Below are 9438 nucleotides of genomic sequence, written 5' to 3'. Positions count from 1 at the left end.
TTTGGAGTATTGTGTGCAGTTTTGGTCACCTACCTACAGGAAAGATGTAAATAAGGTTGAAAGAGTACAGGGAAAATTTATGAGGGTGTTGCTGGGACTGGAGGACCTGAGTGATAAGGAAAGATTGAATAGGTTAGGACTTTATTTCCTAGAATGTAGAAGATTGAGGGGAGATTTGATAGAGGTATACAAAATTATGAGGGGTATAGATAGGGTAAATACAAGCAGGCTTTTTCCACTGAGGTTGGGTGGGGCGACAGCCAGAGGTCATGGGTTAAGGGTGAAAGGTGAAAAGTTTAAGGGGAACACGAGGGTGGTGAGGGTATGGAGCAAGCTGCCGGAGCAAGTGGTCCATGCGAGCCTGATTTCAACGTACGAGAGAAGTTTGGATAGGTACGTGGATGGGAGGGGTATGGAGGGCGATGGTCTGGGTGCAGGTCGATGGGAGTAGGCGTGGCATGGACCAGATGGGCCAAAGGGCCTGTTTCTGTGCTGTACTTTTCTATGACTCTACAGTATGAGCCTATAATTTCATACACCTCAATCAGGCCCCCTCCTCTCCTCCATGGAAAATAATCTCGGTCTCTCCGGTCTCTCCTGATAACTCCATCCCCGGCCAAGTCCGGGTGAACCTCCTCTACAGTCGCCTCCGTCCTGTAGCGTGGTGGCCAGGACTGAACGCCTTCTCCCCAGACCTCTCCCCTTCTGCTGCTGCCTTCAGGAGTCCTGGACTGGCACACTGAGGTCCACCAGCTCCTCAGTACTCCCTGCCACTCACGTTGTACGCCCGACGCCCCAGAATGCGTCACCCAACACTTCTCAGGGTTAAAATCCATCTGCCCTGCCTGCCCCATCGACTGGTCGGTATCACCTTGCGATCGCCATGTGTGGTCGGATGTCCAGACTGACGGAGAGTGGACAAAGGCCCCCCTTCCCCCAGGTCAGCGATTTCTCAGTGGGTCGGAGTCCTGTGCGGGCTTGAAGAACAAGTTCTGGTGCACTCCCCACCCATTCGGTTTGCAACTCAGTGAACCCGTTCCAGGCCTACTGTTCATGGTTCTGTCACCGGAGAGTTCTAGGCCCGGTGTTTGGTGGTCCCTGTGTCCTGGGGTAGACGCCGAGGATCGAGGCCCGAGGTTTGAACCGGAACTCTGGCGGTCGAAGCGATACCTGGTGCGCGCGGGCTCGAGTCGGTCCGCAAGAGGCTGGAGGCCTGTCCTGGGACAGTGTGTGTGTGTGTGTGCATGGGAGGGAGGGAGGGACGGGGCCTTGTGGTTGCCATTGTTGTTTGTTCTGCTGAGCATTGTGGGTATGTTACGTTGGCATCGGAGTGTGTGGCAACACCTGCGGGCTGCCTCTGCCCATTCTTGGGAGTGCTGGTTGCTGATGCAAACGACTCATTTCATTGTCTGTTTCGATGTACGTGTGACAAATAAATTTCAGCCTTGTACCCTCAATCTTTATTTATTTATTGGAATACAGGCCATTCCAGGCCTTTGAGCCACAATACCCAGCAAACCTCAAATGAACCCTCGGATCACGGGACAGTTTACAATGACCAATTAACCTACCGACAGTTGGTCTTTGGACTGTGGGAGGAAACAGGAGCACCCGGAGGAAACCCACACAGTCATGGGGGAGAGAACGTACAAACTCCTTACAGTCCGCGTCGGGAATTGAACTCGGGTCCGCCTGTACCGTAAGGCATTGCGCTAACCCTTGCCGTCCCATCTTGATCTTGATTTAAAACTACCCTCCTCACTATCGAAGCAACACACACACACACACACACACACACACACACACACAGTGCTGGAGGAACTCAGCAGGCCAGGCAGCATCCGTGGGGAAGCTCCTCTCTCCCGACGTCAAACTTTGTGTCGTCCGTAAACTTCCTGGCCCATTCCCGTCCAAGTCTGGCCACCTAAAACTTTGGCCAACTTCTACAGATGCCCGACTGGTTGCGTCGCGGCCTGGTACAGGAGCACCAACTTCCAAGAGCCGAAAAGCCTGCAGAAGGGAATGGATGTATCCTCATCCAAGGCAGGAAAATCCCTCCTCACCATTGAGCACAGCATCCATTGTCAAAGAACCCCCCCCAATCAGGCACTCACCTCAACTCTGAACTGACTCCACAATCTACTTCTAAGAACTCTACAAATCATGTTCTCAGAATTATTTATCTACCTATCTAGCTATTATTTCTTATTAAGATTTTTAAAAAAATATTTGTCTTCTATTGCACATTGGTTGTTGCTCTTTGTTCGTGTGTAATTTTTCATTGATTCTATTGTATGTCTTCGTTCTATTGCGAATGCCCGCAAGAAAATGAACCTCAGGGTGGTTCACGGTCACCTCAGTATATGTACTTCGATAATAAGTTTATTTAGGAGTTGAACTTTGAACCTTGTTGTTGTCTCGTACGTGACGAACAGACAGGGTCCCGGCACCAATTCCTGCCGGCCACAGGCTTCCGATCGGGAGAACATTTCACCCCCCCCCCCCGACCACCAGGGTCAAGGAAGTACATGGGAAATCAGGTGGGTCTCAGCCTGAAACTTTTCCGTAGACGCAGCCCGGCCTGGGAGTTCCTCCAGCGTTCTGTGCACGTAGCGGGGTGGGGGGTGTAGTGTTTGAGAAAGTCCGGCGAAGGCAGACTAAAAAAGTGCAAGGGTCACGACGAGGTCGACTGAGGGGTCGAGTTCGTCTTTCAGCGGGTGAGAGGTCCGGTCAAGGGTCTGAGAACAGCAGGGGAAGAAGTCCATAAGACCGTAGAGCGTAGGACATTCCCGCCACTGTCTGTAAGGAGTTTGTACGTTCTCCCTGTGACTGCTGGGGTTTCCCCCAGTTGCTCTGGTTTCCTCCCACAGTCCGGTCGCTGGGTTAATCAGTCACTGCAAATTGCCCTGCGGTTAGGCTAGGGTTAAATTGGGCGTGGGGGGGTGGCTGGGTAGGGCGGTCTGAGGGGTCAGGTGGGTCTATTCGTTCTGTAAAGTAAAGAAGCAGAATGAGGCCATTCAGCCCATCGGGTCTGCTCTGCTGCCCCATCACAGCCACCCTTGGGCCTGGAGGTACGCATCCTTCTGCCCGATGGGAGGGCGGGGGAGAAGGAAGAACGCCCGGGCTGGGAGGGGCCCTTGATTACATTGGCTGCCTTCCCGAAGCGAGGACTGGAACCACTAGAGGCGAGGCTGTGTTCTCTGTGACGGGCCGGGCCGAGTTCACAGCTCCCCTGTGGTTTCTTGCGGTCATGGGCAGGGGCAGGTGTCACATCAAGCCGTGGTGGGATACCTTCTGTGGTGCGTCAATAAAAATCGGGCCGCGGGACGGAAAAGCAGTCCGTATCATTTCCTGCACCAACTGTGCATGTGTCAAGAAACACAGGTCAAAACAAAACAGGTTTTGTGATATTTACACAAATTCTGTGCAGAGGATTTCATTGTACGGCTCAGATTTTTTTTGGAGTACCAGCAGCAGAGGAAATCTGTGGACGGCGGAAATCCAAAGCAACACACGCACACGCGCACCCACGCACGCACACGCACGCAACAAACTCAGCCGGCCGGGCAGCATCTACGAAAAGAGTAAACAGTCGACATTTCGGCCGAGACCCTTCGTCGGGACTGGGAAGGGAGGGGGAAGAGGTCAGGGTAGGAAGGTGGGGGGGAGGGGAGGGAAGATGTACCAGGAGGCAGGTGATGGGTGGAGCCGGGAGGAGGGGGCAGGGAGTGAAGGAAAGAGCTGGGAAGTTGATTAGTGAAAGCAATAAAGGGCTGGAGAAGGGGCACTCTGATAGGGGAGGGTAGAAGATCATGGAAGAAAGGGAAGGAGAAGGAACACCAGGAGAACATCTTTCCCTCCCCCTCCCGCACTTTCTGCTTTGCACAGGGATCGCTCCCTACGTGACTCTCTTGTCCATTTGTCCCCCCCATCCCTTCCCACCGATCTCCCTCCTGGCACTTATCCTTGTAAGCGGAACAAGTGCTACACATGCCCTTACACTTCCTCCCTTACCACCATTCAGGGCCCCAGGCAGTCCTTCCAGGTGAGGCACACTTCACCCGTAAGTCCGTTGGGGTCACCTACTGTGTCCGGCGCTCCCGGTGTGGCCTCCTGTACACCGGTGCGACCCGACGCAGATTAGGAAACTGTTTGCTTCGCTCCGTCCACCAGAAAAGGTGAGACGTCCCGCTGGCCGCCCACTTTAACTCACTTCCCATTCCAACTTGTCAGTCCACGGCCTCCTCTACTGTGACGATGAGGCCACACTCGGGTTGGAGAACAACACCTCATATTCCATCTGGGTATCCCCCGACCTGATGGCATTACGTCGATTCTCAAACTTACAGTAACTGTCCCCTCCTCCCCCCACTCTCACCATTCCCCATCCCCTTTTCCTTCTCTCACCTCATCTCCCTACCTGCCCATCGCCTCCCTCTGGTGCTCCTCCCCCCTTTTCTTCCACGGCCTCCCGTCCCATCCTCTCCTATCAGATTCCCCCCTTCTCAGCCCTGTATCTCTCTCACCCCGCAGGACGAGAACAAGACCTGTCGAAGGGCGGATGAACCCTCTCGTAGGGTCGACGGCCATCTAGCACACGCGTGCCGTGAAGCGCGGAAAGGGCATCCCTTGCATCGAAGCCTGGTCTGGCCGTTCGCTGCAACGGAACCTCCCCCCAGCCGTCTTGGACCCCACCATGCCGCTGGATCCGGGAGGGGATGTTGAGAGAGTGGGTCTGGACCTGTGCAACCCCCTACTCACCTAAAATCCACTCTCGCACACGCTGTTCCTTCCTGAGGGGTGGGGTATCCCTCAAACTCCACTAACTGACTGAAAGGAACCATCATCATCCTATGGGATGGATAGCCAGAGAGAGAGAGAGAGAGAGAGATCTCACCAATCAGCTTCCCAGCTCTTTACTTCACCCCTCCCCCTGTTTCACCTTTCACCCTGTGCTTCTTCCTCCCCTCCCCCCACCTGAACTCTGAACTCCTCACCCCTTTCTCTCCAGTCCTGACGAAGGGTCTCGGCCTGAAACGTCGACTGTACTCTTTTCCACCGAGGCTGCCTGGCCTGCTGAGTTCCTCCAGCTATTTGCGCGTGTGTTGAGTTGGATTTCCAGCCCCTGCAGGTTTTACTTGGTCGTTAACTCCGGGAAAGGAGGGGAGGCTGGAGTGGTAGACATGCTCGAGTCTACATTGTGGCGCGTGGCCAAGCGTTTCGGGCGTCGGACTAGCGGTCTGAGGGTCGTGAGTTCGAGCCCCAGCCGAGGCAGCGTGTTCTGTCCTCGAGCAAGGTGGTTAACCACACAATGCTCCAGTCCACCCAGCTGAGAATGGGTACCGGCAAAATGCTGGGGGTTAACCTCACGATAGACCGGCGTCCTATCTGGGGGTGGGGGGGGTCTCGTACTCTCAGTCGCTTCACGCCACGGAAACCGGCATAAGCACCGGCCTGATGGGCCGATAAGGCTCGGACAGACTTTAACCTTATCAAGTCTACATCAGCAGTGTTGATATTGAGAGAGTTGAGACCTCATGCGCCCAGGTGTGAACACCAGCAGCAGCCTGTCCCGGACTAGCGGTGTAGTCACGGCAACGCGGCGACACAACGATTAGCCCGTCGCTTTGCAGCGCCTGTGATCAATAATCGAAGTTCCATTCGTAAGAACATAAGAAATAGGAGCAGGAGTCGGCCATCTGGCCCGTCGAGCCTGCTCCACCATTCAATAAGATCATGGCTGATCTGACCATGGACTCATCTCCACCCACCTGCCTTTTCCCCACAACCCTTAATTCCCCCACTGTGCAAAAATCTATCCAACCTTGTCTTAAATATATTTACTGAGGCAGCCTCCACTGCTTCATTGGGCAGAGAATTCCACAGATTCACCACCCTCTGGGAAAAGCAGTTCCTCCTCATCTCCGTCCTAAATCTACTCCCCTGAATCTTGAGGCTGTGTCCCCTAGTTCTAGTCTCACCTAGCAGTGCAAACAACGTTCCTGCCTCTATTTTATCTATCCCTTTCATAATCTTATTTGTTTCTATAAGATCTCCTCTCATCTTCCTGAATTCCAGCGAGTACAGTCCCCTGGTGGACTCCATCTCTCCTCATAAGTTAATCCTCCTCATCTCTGGATCAACCTGGTGAACCTCCTCTGCACCGTCTCCAAAGCCAGTAGATCCTTCCTCAAGTGAGGAGACCAGAACTGCACGCAGTACTCCAGGTGTGGCCTCACCAGTACCCTGTACAGTTGCAACATAACCTCCCTGCTCTTAGATTCAATCCCTCCAGCAATGAAGGCCGACATCCCATTTGCCTCCTCGATAGCCTGCTGCACTTGCAAACCAACCTTCTGTGATTCACGCACAAGCCCTCCCAAGTCCCTCTGCACAGCAACATGCTGCAATCTTTCAAAATTTAAATAACCATCTGCTCGTCCTTTTTTCCCTTCCAAAGTGGATGACCTTAATAACGTTTAAGGATGTTGGGGAAGTAAGACATGGTTCTTAGACTCTTGTAAATAACGGGTTAAGAAACTTAAATACCACCCTATATGTGTTAGTGAACAGATTCTGTTGCTTTCGCTGAAGAGTATGCCCGTAGTTTGTTTAGATTAACAGCCCGTAGCTGCCTTTTCAAGGTGACATGAGGGCTGGAATTACTCATAGATCATGTTTTACTGTTTTGCTCCACTGATTTAAGTCTTTTCTTTGGAGAGGCTCAATGATAAAGGCATCTGTCTGTAATTAAGTCAGGGGCCTGGCGACAGGAACGACTGATACGGGGTGGACAATATATCTATTTGTAATTGAACTCTGATTTAGTGGACTCTCTTATCAAAGTAATTGGGTTTTGCTCTAACTGACTTAGCATACATTGTAACTGAGTGTTCTTTGTCTGCTCATTCTATAAATTGTAGCGCTTCTGATTTTAAATCAGAAGCTCGTTGAGCCGCCAGAGGGACAGAGGGATAAACTCTGTCTCTTCGATGTCTGGCTTAGAGCCCGGCTGAACTGGGAACAATAAACTGGTGAAGAGGTTAAAGTTAATAACTGTGTGGTGTGATTATTGGTCCGGCAATCTTTTTTAAGTTTACAACCTCGCGTTTAGCAGCGTGGTGCTCCATCTGCCAGACACATGCCCACTCACTTAACCTATCTATATCTCTCTGCAGACTCTCCGCATCCTCTGCACAACTTGCCTTTTCCACTCAATTTAGTGACATCAGCAAACTTAGATACACCGCACTCGGTCCCCTCTTCCAGATTGTTAACGCTTATCGTGAACGGTTGCGGGACACCGCTCGCCACTGACTGCCAACCAGAGTAACACCCATGTATCCCAACCCTCTGGCTTTCTATCGGTTAACCAATCCTCTGTCCATGCTAATACGTCACCCCCAACTCTAGGCATCCCTATCTTATGGAGAAGTCTTTTATGTGGCACCTTATCGAACGCCTTCTGGAAACTACGAAGGCCGCTGCCTGTAAGGAAGTTCTCCCTGTGACTACACATGTTTCCTCCGGGTGCTCCAGTTTCCTCCCACAGTCCAAAGACCTGCGGAATTTTTAATAGGCATCCGTTAGTCTCATGAGACCATGGATTTGCGCCTTGGAAGGTTTCCAGGATGCAGGCCTGGGCAAGGTTGTATGGAAGACCGGCAGTTGGCCATGCTGCAAGTCTCCCCTCTCCACGCCACTGATGTTATCCAAGGGAAGGGCATTAGGACCCCATACAGCTTGGCACCGGTGTCGTCGCAGAGCAATGTGTGGTTAAGTGCCTTGCTCAAGGACACAACATGCTGCCTCAGCCAAGGCTCGAACAAGCGACCTTCAGATCACTAGTCGAACACCTTAACCACTTGGCCACGTGCCAACACACGAATTAGGCTTAGTAAGTTGTGAGGGTGCTACGTCGGAGCCGGAAACACAGTGAGGGGGGTAGGTTGAAAGGGGGGGGTGTGAGGGGTAAGTTTTTTACTCAGAGAGTGGTGGATGCCTGGGATGTGCTGCCTGGTGTGGTGGTGGAGGCAAATATGTTTGAGGATTTTAAGAGACGTTTAGAGAGGCAGATGGAGGGATGTGGACATGGTGTAGGTAGGAGGGGTTCGTGTTTGGGTGTTTTTGATTTGCATTGAGGGCCGAATGGGAGAATCCGATGGGAGAGGACAGAAGACAATGGAAGAAAGGAAAGGGAAGAGGGCAGAGCACCAGGGGGAGATCAGTGAATGAACAAGGGAGTCAGGTAGGGAGCGATCCCTGCGGAAAGCAGAAAGTGGGGAGGGGAGTTGTTCTTGGGGGTGGGATCCCGTTCCCACAACTTTTCCATAACATTGCCAGTTCCCATAACCTTCACCAAAATAATCAGGTCGAATGGTGCCACAACCTCTCGCTCAACATCAGCGAAAGCGAAGAGCTGATTACCGAGGATCGAAGGAAGAAACTGGAGGCCCATGAGCCAGTCCTCGTCAGGTCATCAAAGTCCTGGGCGTTACCATTTCAGGGGTCCTGTCCCGGGATCAGTGCCTCTGATCCTGGAAGTTTTCTAAAACTTCAACAAACTTTTGTAGATGATCAGTGGAGAGCTGCCTCACGGCCTGGTACGGGAACTCCAGTGTCCAAGAGCGGAAAAGCCACAGAAAGGAACGGATACGGCCCAGCCCCATGGCAGGAAATGCCCTCCCCACCATTGAGCACATCTACAGGGAGCGCTGCTGCAAGAAAGCAGCATCCATCGTCGAGGACCCAACCATCCAGACCAAGCTCTCTTCTCACTGCTGCCATCGGGGAGGAGGTACAGGAGCCTCAGGTCCCACACCAACAATTATTGCCCCTTAACCAGTGTGGATAACTTCACTCACCTCAACTCTGAATTGATTCCACAATCTACAGACTCACTTATAGGGACTCTTCCCAACTCGTGTTCTATCTATCTGTTTGTTCATGTTTTTTTTTATATATCTGCACAGCGTATCGTATTTTGCCCATTGGTCATATGTTGGTCTTTGTGCGTAGTTTCTCACTGATCCTCTTGCATTTCTACTGCGAATGCCTGCAAGAAAATGAATCTCAGAGTTGTATCCGGTGACGAATGCGCATTTAGATAATAAATTTACTTTGGACTTTAAATCTATACCTGTAGTTACAATAGAGCATCATCTGTGCAAGGTCTGGACTGGAGGCTCAGTGATTTCCATGTCGTTCAGTAAATGGGCCAAGCTTGGTCAAGTGGGACAGGTTGAGATGGGAATCTTGGGTCGGCATGGACTAGTCGGGCTGAAGGGCCTGTTTCTGTGCTGAATGGCTCTATGGTTGCATTTTAACAATTGAAAAGGACTTAGATCAAGCTGAAACTAGGATGTCAGCTCCAGGTACAGCCGTAGAGCATTCCAGCACAGAAACAGACCCTTCGGCCCATCTACGCCATGCTGAATT

Source organism: Mobula birostris, chromosome 28, assembly GCF_030028105.1.
Source record: "Mobula birostris isolate sMobBir1 chromosome 28, sMobBir1.hap1, whole genome shotgun sequence".
NCBI classification, from domain to species: Eukaryota; Metazoa; Chordata; class Chondrichthyes; order Myliobatiformes; family Myliobatidae; genus Mobula; species Mobula birostris.
The sequence above is the reverse complement of the archived record's forward strand: the minus strand, read 5'-3'. Positions refer to the sequence as shown.